This window comes from Pteropus medius, unplaced genomic scaffold (assembly GCF_902729225.1).
Source record: "Pteropus medius unplaced genomic scaffold, Ma_sr-lr_union100, whole genome shotgun sequence".
Lineage (NCBI taxonomy): Eukaryota > Metazoa > Chordata > Mammalia > Chiroptera > Pteropodidae > Pteropus > Pteropus medius.
The window spans coordinates 86567-104959 of record NW_024340876.1 but is presented as its reverse complement, the minus strand read 5'-3'; the positions used below and the strand labels follow the sequence as shown (position 1 = coordinate 104959).

The 18393-nt window shown below is 35.6% G+C and overlaps 1 pseudogene; it reads left to right on the top strand.

Annotated features, from left to right (window-relative positions):
* The first annotated feature begins 341 nt into the window (after positions 1–341).
* Positions 342–460, top strand: LOC120592156 (uncharacterized; annotated as a pseudogene).
* Positions 461–18393: the final 17933 nt, after the last annotated feature.

Below are 18393 nucleotides of genomic sequence, written 5' to 3'. Positions count from 1 at the left end.
GTCAGAACCCTTTCTAGGTGAGGACAGAATTTTACGAGTCCCTTGAACCAGGGGTGAGACCTTGGTCAAGCCTTCTAGTTGAGTGGATGAGGAGCTTGTGTGTGTGTGCGGTGGGAGGCGACCACCTAGGCACAGCATAGATGTGCTATTTGGGAAGAATTTTTTAATGATTCAAACTTATTTCCTTTGAAAGATGGCAATTCAAACATCTTATTCAAAAAGAAAAAGTGCTCAAAAATAAAAAAAGAACTTGAACCAGTAGCATGGAGAATTTTTGGGGTCTTTTTTTCTTCCAGAATTACCAGTATGAATGATTCCTTTTTATATTACAAGCCAATGTTGTCTATGGCCATGCTACCCTGAGCAAGCCTGATCCCATCTGATCTTGTAGGCTAAGCAGGGTCGGGCCTGGTTAGTACTTGGATGGGAGACCACTTAAGAAGACCAGGTGCTGTAGGTGTAAAAAATAAAAAAAATAAAGGATTGTAAGATGACAAGGTTCTTGCAATCTGTGAGGTCAACCAAGGGTTGCCTTGCCTAAAAAAAAAAAAAAATTCTATTGCTATGTGTTGACATATAGCAACTTAATTGTATGTTTGTTATGACAAAGTGATATCCATGACTAAGAGAACTTCAAAGTTTAATTGGGGAAAGAGACTCAAATAGCACCTGTGTCAAAATGAATAAATATCTGCTACAGATGCCTACTTCTTCCTGAAGGGAAGCTGTACTTTCAGCCTTTAGCCTCAGGCTGGGTCATTCAGCCAACAGAGCTCACTCCTTCCAATCTTCCATCTGTGCCTGCTACTGCAGCTCAAGCACACACACACACACACACACACACACACACACACACACACACACACTGTGGATGGTGGTCCTCTTCTCAGGCTCTAGCTTTGAATCTCATCTGCAGTGCTCCTGTGTACTCTTCAAGGCCTCCAGACACTTTTCTAGACTTTTAAAGATTTTTTTTCAGCCCCACCTACCTCTTGGGGAAAAGAGGGGGGAGTTCAGGCTCTTGTACCAGAGTTCTCAACTAGTCACCTTGGACACCATCAATTAACCTCATTTGCCCATTTCTAAGATGAGAAGAATAGTGCTAATTCTAAGAGGTGTTTTGAGGATTATATGAGTTATAGTAACAAAGTCTCTAGTCTATAGACACTCATTTCTTTTTATATAGCATTTTAAATAGCATTCAAGGACATATGTCACATTATAGCACTCATTTATGCATTTATTCAACACATTTATTTCATGTCTACTATTTGAAGGGCATTTTACTAGAGGCTAAATTGACAACAAAATTACAGTTTTTTCTCTCCTTGTGCGTTCTCGCAATACCAGAGGTCTTACTATGCAGTTTATTATAGTTGGTCTGAGCCAGCCATCACACATAATTTCTTCAATCTTCTTTCCCGCTCCTTAGACACAGCCTAACTGATCACTTAGCTTTGAGAAGCATCAGTTATCTCTTAAATATTGACATTGATATAATGGATTTACATGACTAATCCTAAAGCATGCTTAGTGTTTTAAAAGAGTAAATGTATATTATTGACCCTATGGATTTCACAACACAATTACTCCCAGGATGATACTGGCTGGGTTTCTAGTGAATAAGAAAGAAGTGACATACTCCACTGGAGGTGTTTTCATTCATTCATTTGGCATACAAAAAATATTTATAGACTTTTTTTAAAAATATCAATCTTGAAAGGTAAAGCAGTGGACTGGTTACAAGGAGCACTGGGTTCTTTCAGAGTTATCAGCTCCCCTTCAATGAGGATGTGCTTGTATAGCACCCATTAGTAAAACCCACCATCACAATTCTTCTCAACACCATAAAATGTTTCCTGTGAAAAGAGGGTGTAACCACATTCTTTAAGTAATCTTCTGTGCAAAACTTGCCCTGCTTCAGTTTACCCAAATGAAGCAAATAATCTATGCGTTCCTGTAGTCAAATACGTAAATTTTTTAATTTATGTATTTTGCTTTTGGTGACTCATTTACCACAAAAATAATATCCCATATTTTTCTTTAAATTTTAAAGTTCCACTTTTCTCATGAAAGTTTGACTTTTCCCAATTATCCTAGAATTATCTACTGGGACCCACCAATTTCCCACAGATTTTAAATGACACCAACTGGCATATTTCAAGTTTTTGTGTATGTGCAAATTTATTTTTAGCATCTCTATTTTATTTCATTGTTCTTTTTTCTTACTATTATAATAATAAGTTGTTTTAATTATTATTGTTTTATAATTAATTTTTAACCTTATATGGTATATAATCCCTTCTTACTCTTTTGTAAAAATTACATTTGATATTTTGGGTTTTTAAAATTCTACATAAATATTAAGATTATCTATGAAATTTTAAGAAAACTGTTGAGATTCAGATTAGATTTGCATTGAATTTTTAGATTAGTTTAGGGAGAACTGACATATTTAAACTACTGAATATTGACAGAAATTAGCATAATATATCTCTACATTTATTCAGCTCTTTCTTATAACTTTCAATTAAGTTATACTATTTATATACAGAAGTCTTGCCTCTATTTATTTTAAATTATTTTAATATATATATTTTACTATTGTGGCTATCTTATTGTTTATTCTAATCAGTTATTACAAATGTTATTAATTTCTATATTTATTTTATATCCAACCATTTGCTCTAGTTAGGTCTAGTAGTTTATAAAGTTTCTTGAATTTTCTAGGTAAATAATCAAAATGTCTGGCTTTTTTGTTTTATTTCACTTGACTTCATGGAGACCATGATTTCTATGTTAAAGAAAAAATTTTAATAATTAATCATTATGTTTTGGATAGGTATTCTTTATAAAATTAGGATATTCCATTCTGTTTCTTACTCATTTAAACTGTTTATTTATAAACAATTTATTTATGTGTAATAGGTGTAATCTTAATTGAATACTTTTTTAGTATCCACTGGTATGATCCAAATATTTTCCTCTGTTAAAATGCAAGTAATATATATTAATAGATTTTTCTGTTTATTTTTATTACTACTTAATATCTTTCTAAGATACATGTTTTTCACATTTAACATTTCTCAAATCAGTCTGTCAGACTATTAAAGTACAAAAGTTTTTTTCTCTTAAGAGTATATTAAATATGATGTGTGTTATAATCAATTACATCTCATATTAAATGAGATACATTAATAAGTTTCCTAATGTTAAAGCATTTAACAGTTCTATAAACCCACATGATATTTTTTATTTAGAAACTTTGTATTTAGTTTATGAACGACCTATAATTTTTGCCTCTTCTATCATCTTTTTATTTTATTATTTATATTGAAGTGCAAATGACATATGTTGTATTAGGTATACAACATAATGATTAGACATTTGTATAGATTGATGATCACCACAGTAAGTGTAGTTAATATTTATCATCATACATAGTTACAAAAATTTATTTTTTGTGCATAATGAGAACTTTAAAGACCTGCTGTGAGCAATTTTCAAGCATGCAATATGGTATTATGAACTATAGTCACTGTGCTATACATTACATTCCCATGTACATAAATAACTGGACATTTTGTACCTTTTGACCCTTCTTTTTTTTTTTTCATTTTACCCATTTCACCCACTCCCCCAACACCTGCCTCTGTTCTCCTTATGTTTGAGTTTTTGAGGCTCTTGTTTTTGTTTGTTTGGGTTCCAAATATAAGTGAGATTATATACATGTATTTGTCTTTCTCTGTCTGACTTATTTCACTTAGCATAATGTCTTCAAGTTTCATGTTGTTACAATGGCAAGATTTTTTTATATAACTGAATAATATTTCATTGTATAGGTTTATACAACTTCTTTGACCACTTATTCATCAATGGACACAGGTTGTTTTCATGTCTTGGCTAGTGTAAATAATGCAGTAATGAACATAAGTGTGCACATATATTTTTGAGTTAGTATTTTTGTTTTCTTCAGATAAATACTCAGAAGTGGAATTGTTGTATCATATGGCAGTTTTATTTGCAGTTTTTTAAAAAACCTTTAACAGTTTTCCATAGTGGCTGTATCAATTTACATTCCCACCAACAGTGCACAAAGGTATACTTTTCTGCACGTCCTCCTCACTAACACTTATTTCTTGTTATGTTTATTCAAATTTTCTGCCCATTAAAAAATTTCTATTGAGTTTTATGAGTTATATATATTTTCTGGATATTAACCCCTTATCAAATACATGATTTTTCAAACAAATTCCCCATTTGGTAGATTTGTTGTTGGTTTTATTTTTTTTCATTTTGTTGATGGTTTTCTTGGCTGTGCAATTTTTTTAAGTTTTTTTTTTTAAGTTTAATGTTTCTCCACTTGTTTATTTTTGATTTTATTATTGATGCTTTTGAATTCAAATCTAATAAATTGTTATTAAGACTGAGGTCAAGGAGCTTATCTTTTTTTTTTTTCCCTAGTTTAATGAATTCAGATCTTACATTCAAGTCTTTAACCCATTCACATTTACCCTGAGAATACTCACCAGCAGCGCTTGTGGCTGTAGTGTTTACACCAAGATAACTCCCAGATTACAGTCCTAACCTTATCTCCAAAGTTTGCCATAATTATATCTTGCTTTTATTATTATTTTCACATCACTCTGGTTTTTGAAAACAAATGACATCATTCTATTTATAGCATTCTGTTTTTAATAGTTTGCTAAAAATGTCAAATCTTAGAAAATGTAGAATTCTACACTTGATGTTAAATGAACACTGGCAGCGCTGCACACACTTTTTTTCTAAACAAGAAAAAGTTTAATTTAATGTATATGATGTATGATAATGGTCCATTTTCTTTCTTTGTTTAATGTGGCTGTTCAGTTTTTCCAAAACCATTTATTGAAGAGAATGTCCATTGTCTATTGTATATTTTTGACTCCTTTGTCAAAAATAAGAACACACTGTTTTGCTTAATACAACCTTGTAATATATTTTGAAAATAGGTTGTGTGATCCTTCCAGCTTTGTTCTTCTTCTTAAGAGTGATTTAGCTGCTTGGGGTCTTTTGTTCCATACATAGTTTAAGATTGTTTCTTCTTTTTTTGTTAAAAATGCCATCGGAATTTTGATGAAGATTGCATTAAATCTGTAGATAGCTTTGGGGAATATTGACATTTTAACAATTTAATTCTTTCAATCTAAAAGCATAGAATATCTTCCTTTTACTTGTGTCTTCATCAATTTACTTTATCAATGTCATAGTTTCCTGTGTACAAATCTTTCACCCTCTTGGTTAAATTTATTTCTAGGTACTTTATTCTTTTGATATAATTGTAATTTTTTTAATTTCTATTTCTGACAATTTATTATTAGTGTATAGAAAAACAATAGATTTGTGCATTTTGATTTGTATTTAGCAACTTTACTCGATTTATTAATTAGCTTTAACAGTTTTTAATGGAGTCTTTATGGTTTTCTGTATATAAATAGCATGTCATCTGCAAATAGTAAATTTTACTTCTTCCTTTTAGATTTGGATGACTCATTTATTTTTCTTTCCTGTTGCTCTAGATAGGTCTTCCAATACTATGTTAAATAAAAGTGGTCAAAATGGGCATACTCGTCTGTTCCTGATCTTAGAAGAAAGTTTTAGCTTTTCACCATTGAATATGATGTTACCTGTGGGTTTTTCATATATGGCTTTATCATGTTGAGGTACATTCCACTTATACTCAGTTCAGAGTATATTTTTTTTTATCATAAATGGATAGTGAATTTTGTCAAATGTTTTTTTCTACATCTATTGAGATGATTATGATTTTTATTCTTTATTAACATAGTGTATTACATTGATTGATTGCTGACGGTGAATCATCCTTACATGTCTGGAATAAATCATACATTACGATACTTTTGACCCTTTTAATTTATTGTTAAATTCCTTTTGCTAGCATATTTTTAAAGGATTTTTTTATCTTGTCATGAGATTTCCTTACTATTATTGTATTACCATTTATATCAGGGATATTGGCCTGTAAATTCTTTTTTTGATGATGTCCTTTACTTGTCTTGGTATCAAGGTAATGCTGGCCTCATAAAATGAGTTCAGAAGTGGTTTCTTCTCTTATTTTTTGAACATATTTGACAAAGATTTGTATTAATTTTTTGAATTTTTGATAGAATTTACTAGTGAAACCATTTGGTCCTAGACTTTTATTTGTTGGCAGGTTTTTGATTACCATTTAAATATCCTTATTAGTGATAGATATGTTCAGATTTTCTATTTCTTCATGATTTAATTTTGGTAGGTTGTATATTTGTAGGAGTTTTTTAATTTCTTTCAGGTTGTCACATTTGTTGGCATATAATTATTCATAGTAGTCTCTTATCATCCTTCATCTTTCTGTGGTATCAGTTGTAATGTCTCTATTTTCATTTCTGAGTTCATTTATTTGAGTCATCTCTCATTTTCTGTTTATGAGTCTAGCTAAAGGTTTGTCAATTTTGTTTATCTTTTCAAGGAACTAACTCTTAGTTTCCTTGATCTTTTCCATGGTTTTATTAGTCTCTATTTAATTTATTTCTGCTTTGATCTTTGTTATTTCCTTTCTTCTATAACTTTGGGCTTATTTTCTTTTTCTTTTTCTAGTTTCCTTAGGTGTAAAAGTTGGAGTTTATTTGAAATTTTTCTTTTCTTTTTTAAATTTTGGCTTCTATTTTACTTTCAATATCTCTCTTAGAACTGCTTCTGACTGATGCATACCATAAGTTTTGATAAGTTTTATTTTCATTTGTCTTAAGTTTTTAAAGTTTTTTTTCTTTTTATTTCTTCTTTGATTCATCGATTGTTCAGTAGCATGCTGACCTCTACGTATTTGTGAGTTTTCCAGTTTTCTTTTTATAATTCATTTCTAGTTTTGTACTATTTTGTCAGAAAAGATGCTCAATACAGTTTCAATTCTCTTAAATTTATTAAAACTTTTTTTGTGCCTTAACATAGGATCTCTCCTGGTAAAGGTTTCATGTGCATTTGAGAAGAATGTTTACTATGTTAATTTTGGATATAATGTTCTATCATATCTAAGTCCAGTTAAGGCCAATGTTTTCTTATTACTTTTTGTCTATATGATCCATCCGTTGATGAAAAATGGGTATTAAATTTCCCTACTATTATTGTATTATTGTTTATTTCTCCTGTTCTATCTGATAATATCAGCTTTATATAGTAGGTGCTCCTATGTTTGGTGGATAAATATTTACGAATTTTATATTTGCTTATTGAATTGCCCCCTTTATCATTAATGTGATGCCCTTCTTTGCCTCTTATTATTTTTTTTAAAGTTTATTTTGTCTAATATAAGTACAGCTACTCAAGCTTTCTTTTAGTTTCTACTTATATGAAATATACATCTAATTCCTTCATTTTCAGTCTGCATATGGCCTTACTTCTGAAGTAATTTTCTTGTAGGCAGCATATAGAAAAGTCTTTTTTTTAAATCCGTTTATTTAAATTTAGCCCATTTTAAATTGAAAGTAATTACTGATCAGAATATGTTTATTGTCATTTTGTTAATTGTTTTGGAGCTGTTTTGCAGTTCCTCTGCTACTTTCTCTTTCTTTTGATTCACGATTTGATGACTTTCTTTAGCTGTATGCTTAGATTCTTTTCTTATTTTCTTTGTGTATTTACTATAGGATTTTCCTTTGTGGTTGCCACGAGGTTTACATATAACAATTTATATATATATAACAGTCTATTTTAAGGTGATAACAATTTAAATTTAAATGCATTGTAAAGCTCTAGATTTCTATTCCTCTCATGTGTTTTTGATATCACATTATACATCTTTTTATCTTGTGAATCATCTAGTTTCAGTTATTGCATTCTTCAATTATGTGACTTCTATTGGAAACTTTTTTATATTTTCTGTTTCTTTGTTGAAGTTCTTACTGGGTTGATCTATTCTTCTTAGTTTAGTAATCATTTTTGTGACTATTATTTTGAACTTCATATCATTTAGATCACTTATCTCTATTTCACTAAGAAATTTTTTTAAGTCTGAGGTTATCTCTGTTCTTTTGTTTGGGACATATTTCTTTATTTCTTCATTATGCCTGACACTCTGATTTCTGTATATTAGATGAAACAGCCATCTTAAGCAATCTTAAAGAACAGGCTTCATGTAGAAAATTTATCATTCAACCTGCCCTAGTTTTTTTTGTCTCTAAAAACTTTGTGATGATCCAAGCATCTTATTTTTTTTTAATAAATCAGTATTTATTTTCATACATGTAAGCAAAAAATAAACCAACCGTTTTTCAGCAACTTGGTCTTTAAGACCAGTTTAATGGAAAAAAATTTTTTTTAATTAATTCTAATGCAACTCTTACCAGTGGTGTCAAAAAAATCAATTAGCAATGGAGTCCTACTTCCTGAAATAACAAGCCTTTAATTAACAATGTAAAAGTGATTTCATTCCCTTTCACATTTTTTTTTGTCTCTTCACAAAGCTATGTAACCCTTTTACTGGGACATCACACAGAGAAAAAAGTAAAGGATTTTTTTAATTTATATTTTTCAATTATGTTTACATTTAAATTTATATATATATATATATATATATATATATATATATATATTAATTTCAAGTATACAGCATAGTTGTTACCCTTTTGTATAATTTATATAAGTGTAACCCCAGTAAGTCTAGTTCCCACCTGGCATCATACATAGTTATTACAATATAATTGACTATATTCCCTATGCTGTACTTTACATCAATAAATCAACAATCAACAAGTGTTGGCAGGGATGTGGAGAAAAGGGAACCCTCATGCACCATTGTGAAATTACAAATTGGTGTAGTCACTACGAAAACAGTATGGAGGGTCCTCAAAATATTATAAATAGAACTACCTATGACCCAGCAATTCCACTTCCGGGCATTTATCCAAAGAAATCCAAACACTAATTTAAAAAGATATATGCACCTTATGTATATTCCAGCATTATTTATAATAGCCAAGATACGGAAGTGACCTAAGTGCTCATCAATAGGCAATTGGATAAAAAAGAAGTGATGTGTGTGTGTGTGTGTGTGTACACACACACACAATAGGATATTAGCCATATAAAAGAATGCAGTCTTACTATTTGTGACAACATGGATCTACCTAGAGGGTATTACGCTAAGTGAAAGAAGTCAGACGGAGAAAGACAAATACCATATGGCATCCTATTTTATTTTTAATGGTACCCAGAGGCTGTGCCAAGATCTTTCAGTGTCCTAAAGCAAAATATTTCATTCAGCATCAAGGTTAAGTCTGATCAAAAGCCAAACCTTCAAGCAGAAGCTTTAAAGAATGTAAATATATACAGCCTTGTGGGGCCACAAGTCTAATCCCCACTGAATACCAGAAGCAGGTGATCTATAAGTGTCGCCTGGGCAGCAGGCACCAAAATCAGGGCACCAAACATGTATATTTTTTTTCTAAGAATATGTTATATGGAGTTAGCCAGAAAGAGAGCACAAAGATGATATTCATTAACTTCTGTTTCTAGATGTGCCTCACTAGATCTCTAGTTGTATGCCAAACCTGCCCGTCAGGCCAAAGCTCCAGGACAAGCAAGAAGACCTCTTTTACAGAAAGCCTAGAGGTGTGTTTCAATCTGCTATTTCTGCAGTGCCTTGGGTGTGGTAGACATCTAAGAACTTTTTCTCTGATTGTTACAATTCCAAGGGACCCGGAAATGCAAGTCTCACTGGCCACCAGAACCACGTGAATAAGGGGTATCCCCTGGGTGGCCATGACAAATCCCAAGTACTAGATATAAGAAACAAGCATGAGATGTGTGTGTAAAAGCTCCCCTCTGAGAGAAATTAACATGGCAAGGGGAAAGATAGTGCCCACCCTCCAAGATCTCTGAAAAGATTTAGTCAGCACTTAGATTGTGTTTAATTAGAAGCCTGCCCCTCAGGTAACAGTTATGATAATAAGCGAATAAGCCTCTTTCACAGAAAGAATGAGTGCTTTGGCCTATTTCATTTTGGTATGCCATGGTGGGTGGTAGCTGTTTAAGAACTCTTTCTCCACTGGTTATAGTTCTGTATGATATGCAAACATAAGCCTCACTAGCCGCCAGAGCCAGGTGATATAGGCTTGTCCCCTGTATGGAAGTCACAAAAATTGTGGTGGCAGAGGTATATAAGCTCCTCTTCAGAAATACTGGTGAGCTGAAGTGAGGCAGAGGGAGAGCCAGCCTCTGTTCCTGGAGAGTATCCTAGTCCTGAGATGTGTGTTAAATTAGATGCCTGACCTTAAGGCTGACACTTTAAGATAAGCAAATAAACCTCTTTCTCATAAGGTCTGGGCACCTTTCAACCAGCATCTCTGTTATGGGCCCTGGGGTGAATTAATCTGAGCTCTGAGCCCTTTAAGAGTTATTTTTCAGTTTACTATACTCTTGTGGGTCTTGTGGACATGAGCCCTATTGATTTTCAAAGTCAGATATTTTAGGGAGCTCATCTCTCAGATGCAGATCTTAAAAGTTGGGGCACCTATTGTGGGGTTCAAATTCTTTGCTCAGGAAGAGGCTCTGGGTTTTGAGTTTCCTTCCAATATAGATTGTTGTTGCAGGGCTGGGGTTTATGATAATACGGTTACCACTGGGGTGACGTGAAATCTGGTGTTTACTCAGCAGCAGGAGGCAGGAGATGGTGGTGTTGTGTGTTGTCCCTTTGTTCTTCCCTGCCAATGGAACGAAGAATTACAGGTTGGCGAGATTTAGAAAAAGTAAGATTTATTGAAAGTACGTTTTAGAAGGAGACGGGCCATGCTAGGGAAAACTGCCGCCCCATGGAATTTGAGAGGTGAAGAGATAAGACAGTACACCCCAAAGGGAAGGACGGGTTTCCAGCAAAGAGAGCTATAACAATGCAGAAGTGGGAAGGTCTGTTTATAGTTGGGCTATGATGTGAGGTCCTAAATGATCTGTATGTGAGGTCACCTTGACTGACTGGGGCTGACATGTGCCTGTTGCACATGTGCTTATCCAGAATTTGTCTGTTATAATTAGATTCATTAACTTCCAGACATAAGCATAGTGTTATAATGACAGTACAGTGAGAATTAGATTGTGGGCAAATTAGGGTAGTACCTTATGTGCATGCATTTGTAGCTGGTTTAACCAGCAGCTTGTATGGCCTTTGTGCTCTAGGATTTGGAATGATTTATAACCCTAATAGGGAGCTGTTTCTGAAATGTCTGTAAGGAAGGTCTTCAAGGGAAGTTTCTATGATTACAGAGCTGGGCCTTCGCTCCTGTCACTCTTGCTTAACTACTTAACAGCCTGCTTCTATCTTTCTTTTTTTCCTCTTATTTGCCTGATGTGTAGGAGTTGCTTAACTAGTTTTTAGCATTTTTTTCTAAAGAAAATTGTTCCATGTAAGCTGTAGATTCAATGTGTCCATGGTATGTAGGGAGGAGGCAAGGGAATTAAAATGTTAATCAAGCCACATTCAGAGACGGAAATATGCTGATCAGCCCTGCAGCCAGGCCAGGAGGACACCTGCAGAACAAGGGAAGATTTCTGCTGGGATTACTAATAACCCATTCTCCACACCTGTGAACGGGAACCAACAGAGTCATTTCTTATGGCTAAAAGCATGGAAAAACTAAAGATTAAAGGCTGGAAAGTGCCAGCCAGCAGGCTTTTAGCCCTACATACTCTTCCTCTTCCTCACTGTGTGTCTATATCAAAGGAAATGAGTTAACAAAGTCTTTTAAACTATAACTCACAGGAACTAAAGAAGGATATATAAACTGAATTCCCCTAACACTCATGGTCCCTCTCTCTGTCCCTCTCACTGTTTTTCTCTTGGTATTCTTTACTGTGTCCCTCTCATTGTCTTCTCACTCTCTGCCTTGGAGAGGAGATCACATTCTGTCTGTGTATTGGTATCCCTTTTCTAATAAACCTTCCTTTGACTCTAACTTTGGTATGTGTGTTGAATTCTTTTACACTTTTAGCCAAAAGACCCTCTTTTTTCTCTCAGTGCAGGGCTTGGTTTCTCCCCAACCAACTCAGGGAAATTTGCACTGTCCTATATCAATGCGAGGAGCTGAGTTCAGGCTCTTTCTACATTTCCATCTTGAACTGGAACCTACCATGTTGTGTGTGCATCTGAAACTAATATAGTATTGTATGTCAACTGTAATCAAAAAAATTTAAAAATATATTACATTTTATTTTAATATTGAAAGTATACTACTCTCATGAGGGTAGCTGTGGGATGTGGATTTAAAATTTATAACTTTATAACTTCATGGCCAGATATTTTGATTTTTTCTAATTTGTCTCTGATTCTGCTTGTGTGACTGAGCAGCTTTGCAGTTTAAATTCTGATGTTGCCTATATGATAAATTGCATTGCCTGTGTCATTTGTTGGACCACAAGGCTTGACTTACAATTTTGTTTTGCAAGCTCTAAAGAAAATTAAGGTAGTGGTCCATGTCCCATGACACCCCCTATTGACCACGTCTCATGTTATCAACTATTAACCATAGCTAGTGACTCAAACAGCTGATTCAAAATTAGCTAAGACTGGAAAGACCATTGTTCTAACCAATCAGAAATATATAATGTACACTAATGGGTTAATTTTTCTTACTAACCAGTCCCCGGAAACGTCAGCTTCTTGTGGTTTTTGCCTTTAAAACTCTGCCCTAACTCCCCTGTGACAAAGCATATTTTCAATCTGCATGCACTAAAGCTGTCTCCCTGGTTTGCAAACTATATACTCTCTCAGAAAGTTCTCCTGGAATTTTTGTTGATGGTGATTTTTCTTTTTATTTCACCCAATATCCAGGAAAGTTTCATTTTCTCTAACAGTTTTATTAAAATATAATTGCCAGTTTAAAAACTACACATATTTAAGATGTACTATTTGATAAATTTTAACATGTGTGCACACTTAGGAAACCATTACCACATGCAACATAATAAACATATCATTGACCACCCAAAATTTATTCCTGCCACTCTGTAATTGCTTCACCTTTACTTCCCTTTCACAAAACTTCCTTGTCCATGATCCCAAGAAACAACTGTTCTGCTTTCTATCACTAATGCTTAATTTATTTTCTACAATTTTATATAAATAAATTATAGTGTATGTACTTATTTTTGCCTGGCTTCTTTTACTCAGCATAATTATTATGAGATTCACCTATGTTTTTGAGCTGATCCCTAGTTCATTCTGTTAAAAAAAAAAAAAACAATCTTTTTATTTTGAAATATAGATTCTTAAGAAGTTGCAAAGCTTGTGCTGGGAGATCCCATTTGCTTTCACCTTGTTCCTCTCAGTTGTGACATCTTGTATAATTATAGGACATTATCAAACCAGGCTATTGCCATTGGTAAAATCTATGGAGCTTATTCAGATTGCATAAGTTTTACATCACTGTATGTACATGTATGAAACTTTTTGACATGCGTAGATTGATGCAATCACCACAATATTCAGTAAATCTGACTGTTACATCACCATGTAGATCCTTCTTTTACTCCGTTATGGACACACTCACCCAAACACTTCCCATCTCAAAGCTGTGGCAGCCTGTACTCTGTTTGCTATCTCTACAATTTTGTTATTTTGGTATTGAAGAGGGACCTGATATAAGGACGTCTGTATTATAGGCCTCACAGTATCCCCAACCTCCCTTCTTCTTAACTCACAGCTTATAACCTCACAAAAACTTAATTTCTTTAAAATAGATTTTTTCCCTCTTATTCAAGCTTGTTTTGCTCAGATAATGGCATTGTGACTCACTTGCCTTTACTCTCCACCCTTCTCCACATTATGCCTGCTCCTTTAATCATTAAGTCTTAGGACATAAAATTAATGAGTCTCAGGTCTGCAATCATGAGGACAAATAGGTTTCAATTGGACTTTAGACTAAGGATAACACCTTGGCTGTAGATGTGTTTCAGCCCCAGCCCCATCAAGAGAGAAGGTCACGAGATCAGACAGGATGAAGCCATGGTTGAATCCAGAACCAGACATAATGATCAACTACCTCAACTCTCTATAGTCATCCAATCAGTAGTACCCATGACACTAACTCCCTTAGATTCCATGATGACTAATTTTTTCCCATATAATCTGTGCTTCCAAGATATTTGGGGATCCAGGCCTTTGAGCGATAGCTTGCCTATGTCTCCAACTCTCTCATAAATGCTTATTCTATTTAGCCCAACTTCTGTGTTTGTCTTTTGGCTGAGCAGTACAGGCAACACAAGCCACTGGACTCATTTGTCCTCTGGTTTTAGTATTGAGGCATGTGACCTTTTGAGATGGGTTGTTCTCCCTCAGCAGAACTCCCTTGAGGTTCATCCAAAGTAATTGTGTGTATAAATATATTATTCTTTTATTGATAAGTAGTTTTTTCTTTATTATTAGTAGTCTACCTGATATAAGTATATTACAATTTGTTTAACCAGGCATTCCTTGAAAAACATTTGAGTTGTTAATTATTTTTGGCTATTATGAATAACAATTTTCTAAATATTTTTGTACAAGTTTGTGTGTGAACATCCATTTCCATTTATCTAGGATAAATGTCAAAGGATGCAGTTATATGATACGTACAAGTTTAGTTAAACAAATAAAATAAACTGACAAACACTTTCCCGGGGCATCTGTACTATTGGCATTTTTTCTAACAATGTATGAGTGGTCCAGTTTTTCTGCATTCTCACCAGAATTTGGTGATCTCATTTTTTTAAGCCATTGTGATTAATATGAAAAGATATCTCATTGTTTTAATTTTATTTCACTAGTGGATAATGATATTGAACAACTTTTCATAAGCTTATTACTATCTGTATATTCTCTATGGTAAAATGTTTCCTTCTGTATTTTGCTCATATTCTAATTGGATAGTTTGCTTTTTTAAAAAAAATGATGTGTTTTGGGAGATCTTTATATGTTCTAGATACAAGTTCTTTTCTGGTATATATGGTTTAAAAATATTTTCTCTCAGTTTGTAGTTTACCTTCTCAACTTTATAAGTTTATTTACAGATCAAAGGTTTTAATTTTTGATGGACTCTAATTTAAATTTTTTCTTTTGTTATTAGGATTAATAACTCTTAATTTATCTGTAGTTCCTAAAGATTTCCCCCTATGTTTGTCTAATACAGTTATAATTTTATTATAGTTTCATTGTTGCGGGATTCTCGAATGGAGAGATGGAACACCGAGACTATAAGCTGGAAGCAGCGTTTATTGATGCTAGCACCGGGTCAACAGATTCTTATCCAAAGGCTGAGCCCCAATTGTAACATGGTGGGCAGTTTTATACCATCTTGTACTTCTGCAATCCTACACAGCTATAGATATTCCATATAAGGAAGGAGAACATTGATTGGCTGCCAAACTATAAGAAAACCAGCTTAATCATTTAAGTGGGTTTTCGGACTGCCACATCAACTGGAGAGTCCTGGGATGGGGGGTGAAGTCAGGAACTAACTCATTTGAGCAGGAAATGCTCAGGCAGGGTCAGCCTGCCACATTCCCCATTTTGATGCTTGGACACAGGACTGGGTCAGAGAGCATCATCTTTTTCTTCTAATTCTTGGTTCAGGGGCTGGTACTTCCATAGCATAAGGACTTTTGCTGCAGTTTTTCTTTCTACTGCAGCCTCAACGAAGGAGGCTACTAAGATCCCATCCTGACGAGACATCATCCTCAGACTTCTGCCACGCTAGTCAGCTTCTGGTGTGACCAAAGCAGAGCCGACATCTTACTCTCGGTCTGTCAGTGCAGTCAGTGTTTTCTTCTGGAGGGTTTCCTTGAGGGGCTCAGAAGAGTCTGAAACATATTCCCACTCTGCAGCTGTGGGTTTAAGTCTGCTGTGATGTATCCAGGGTGTTATTTCAGCAACCTTAATTATAGTAAGGGTAGACAAAATGACAGTAAAGGGGCCCCTCTACAGGGGTTTAGGTGCTGAATGTTCCACTCTTTTACCCAGACAGTGTCTAGGCTTAAAGGGATGAACTTTAGTGGTTAAACTGACAGAGAGCCTTTCCCTAACCCATTGGTTGAGTTAAAGGTGGTCCCTAGGGCTTGAAGTTGTCTCAGAGTCAATTCACCTATTTCCTTGATCTCTCCTCGTAGTCCTTTGATGAGTGATGGTGGCTGCCTATACAGGATCTCGTAGTGGGAGAACTCAGTCTTCTTGGTTGGGGCCAACCTGATTCTTAATAGTGCCATGGTGAGGACTCGTTCCGATGTAGATGTGTCTCCTGACATAGTTTTCCCAATTGAGTCTTAAGGGTCCTGTTTATGCACTCTACCTGCCCAAATTCTGTGGTCCATAGGTGGTATGTAATTTCCATTTAATATTTAAATTTTTGTCCAATAGGCGCACTATTTCAGCTATAAAGGCTGGCCTGTTATCTGAGCCAATGGTAATTGATAGACCAAATCATGGAACAATTTCTCGAAGGAGCAGTCTGGTTATTTCTTGGGCCTTCTTAGTCTGAGTGGGGTAAGCCTCTATCCAACCAGAATAGATACATACGAAGACCAAGAGATACTTGAGGCCTTGTGATCAAGACATTTCGGTTAAGTCTACTTCCAGTTCCTCAAAGGGGGTGCCACCAACACTTTGGACTCCCGGTGGGGCACATGGTCCTTGCCTAGGGTTGTTGTGGGCACACACTTCGCATTATTCACACACTGGTCGGGAGATGCTAGAGAGCCAGGGGACATAGAATGGTTTCTAGGGCAATGTGACCAAGGTGTGTCCTTTGGTGAAACTGCTTGACTAAAGCTGGGGCTAGGGTCCCAGGGACTGCAGTTCGCCTGTCCTTGAACTTCCACCATCCATCAGGGAAGAGGCTCCCCTCTTCAGTCTTAAACGAGGCTTCTTGAGGCGAGTACTTGTGGTATCATTCAGCTAAGGGACTGGGAAACAGGGAAGTAGTTAGAGCTGCAGGACTGGCTATCCTCTCAGCCACTGCCAGTCTGGCAACATGGTCTGCCCTGCAGTTGCTCCAGGCTGTTACGCTGTCCCCTTTTCGATGTCCTCTGCAGAACATGACTGCTACTTTCTTGGGGGCCCACACAGAATCTAAGAGTTCTAGAATTTCCTTCCTGTATTTTACATCTTTTCCCCCAGAATTGATTAGACCCCTCTCTTTGTACAAGGCTCCATGTACATAGAGGGTGATGAAGGCATACTTAGAGTCAGTGTATATGTTAGCACATACTTCTGCTACCAGCTGAAGAGCACGGATTAAGGCAATGAGCTCTGCTTTCTGTGCTGAGGTTTTGCCTCATGGAGGAACATAGGGTTCCTCCTGCAAGATGTTCTCCTCTCCTCACAAAGCTGCTACCATTAGCATAATATTCTACATCAGGATCCTCCAGGGGCTGGTCTGTCAAGTCAGGTCAGTTGGAAAACACTTCATCCATGACTTCAATGCAATCGTGGTCTGGCTGGCTGGGCCCAGTGAGTAGCAAGATGGCTGGGTTCAAGGTTTGTACTACCTCTAGGTAGATGCATGGATTCTCGCACAGTATTCCTTGGTATCTGACTCTCCAGGCATTGGTTAGCCAATATTGTCCCTTGTACTCCAGTAATGTTATTACTCAATGAGGTACTTGAACTATCAGTTCTTCTCCCATAGTCAGTTTGTCAGCTTCAGACACAAGGAGGGCTGTGGCCATGAGTGCTCGCAAGCAGGGTAGCCAGTCCTGGGTGACAGAGTCAATCTTCTTGGAGAGATAAGCCATGGGATGGTGCCAAGATCCTAGCAGTTGGATTAAGACCCCTACTGCAACACTCATGTGCTTATGTACGTACAGAAAGAAAAATTTGGTAAATCTGGGAGTCCTAGTCTGGGGGCATTAGTGATTGCACATTTGATTTCTTCAAAGGCCTTTTGTTGTGTAGATTCCCAGAGCAGGGATTCTTGTACACCCCACTTTGTGGCTTCATACAGGGGTTTGGCCAGGATGGAAAAATTAGGTATCCAGATTCTGCAGAAGCCAGCTGCTCTAAGGAATTCACCGACTTGTTACCGGGTGGTAAGGATGAGAATTGAGCATACCATTTGTGTTCTTTTTGGGCCAGATTGGCATTGTCCCTGCAACAGGTGGAAGCTGAGGTATCTGACTCTTTCTTGGCAGATTTGAGCCTTCCTTTTAGAGACCTTGTAACCGCTTCCCAGAGGAGATTGAGGAGTAGATGCGTTCCTTCTATGCATTCCTCATAGGTCTTTCCTGCTAAGAGGAGGTCATCTACATACTGGAGTAACATACAGCTGTGTTGATCTGCTGAAAAGGCCTTTAAATCCAAGGCTAGAGCTATCTCAAAGATGGTCAGAGAGTTCTTGA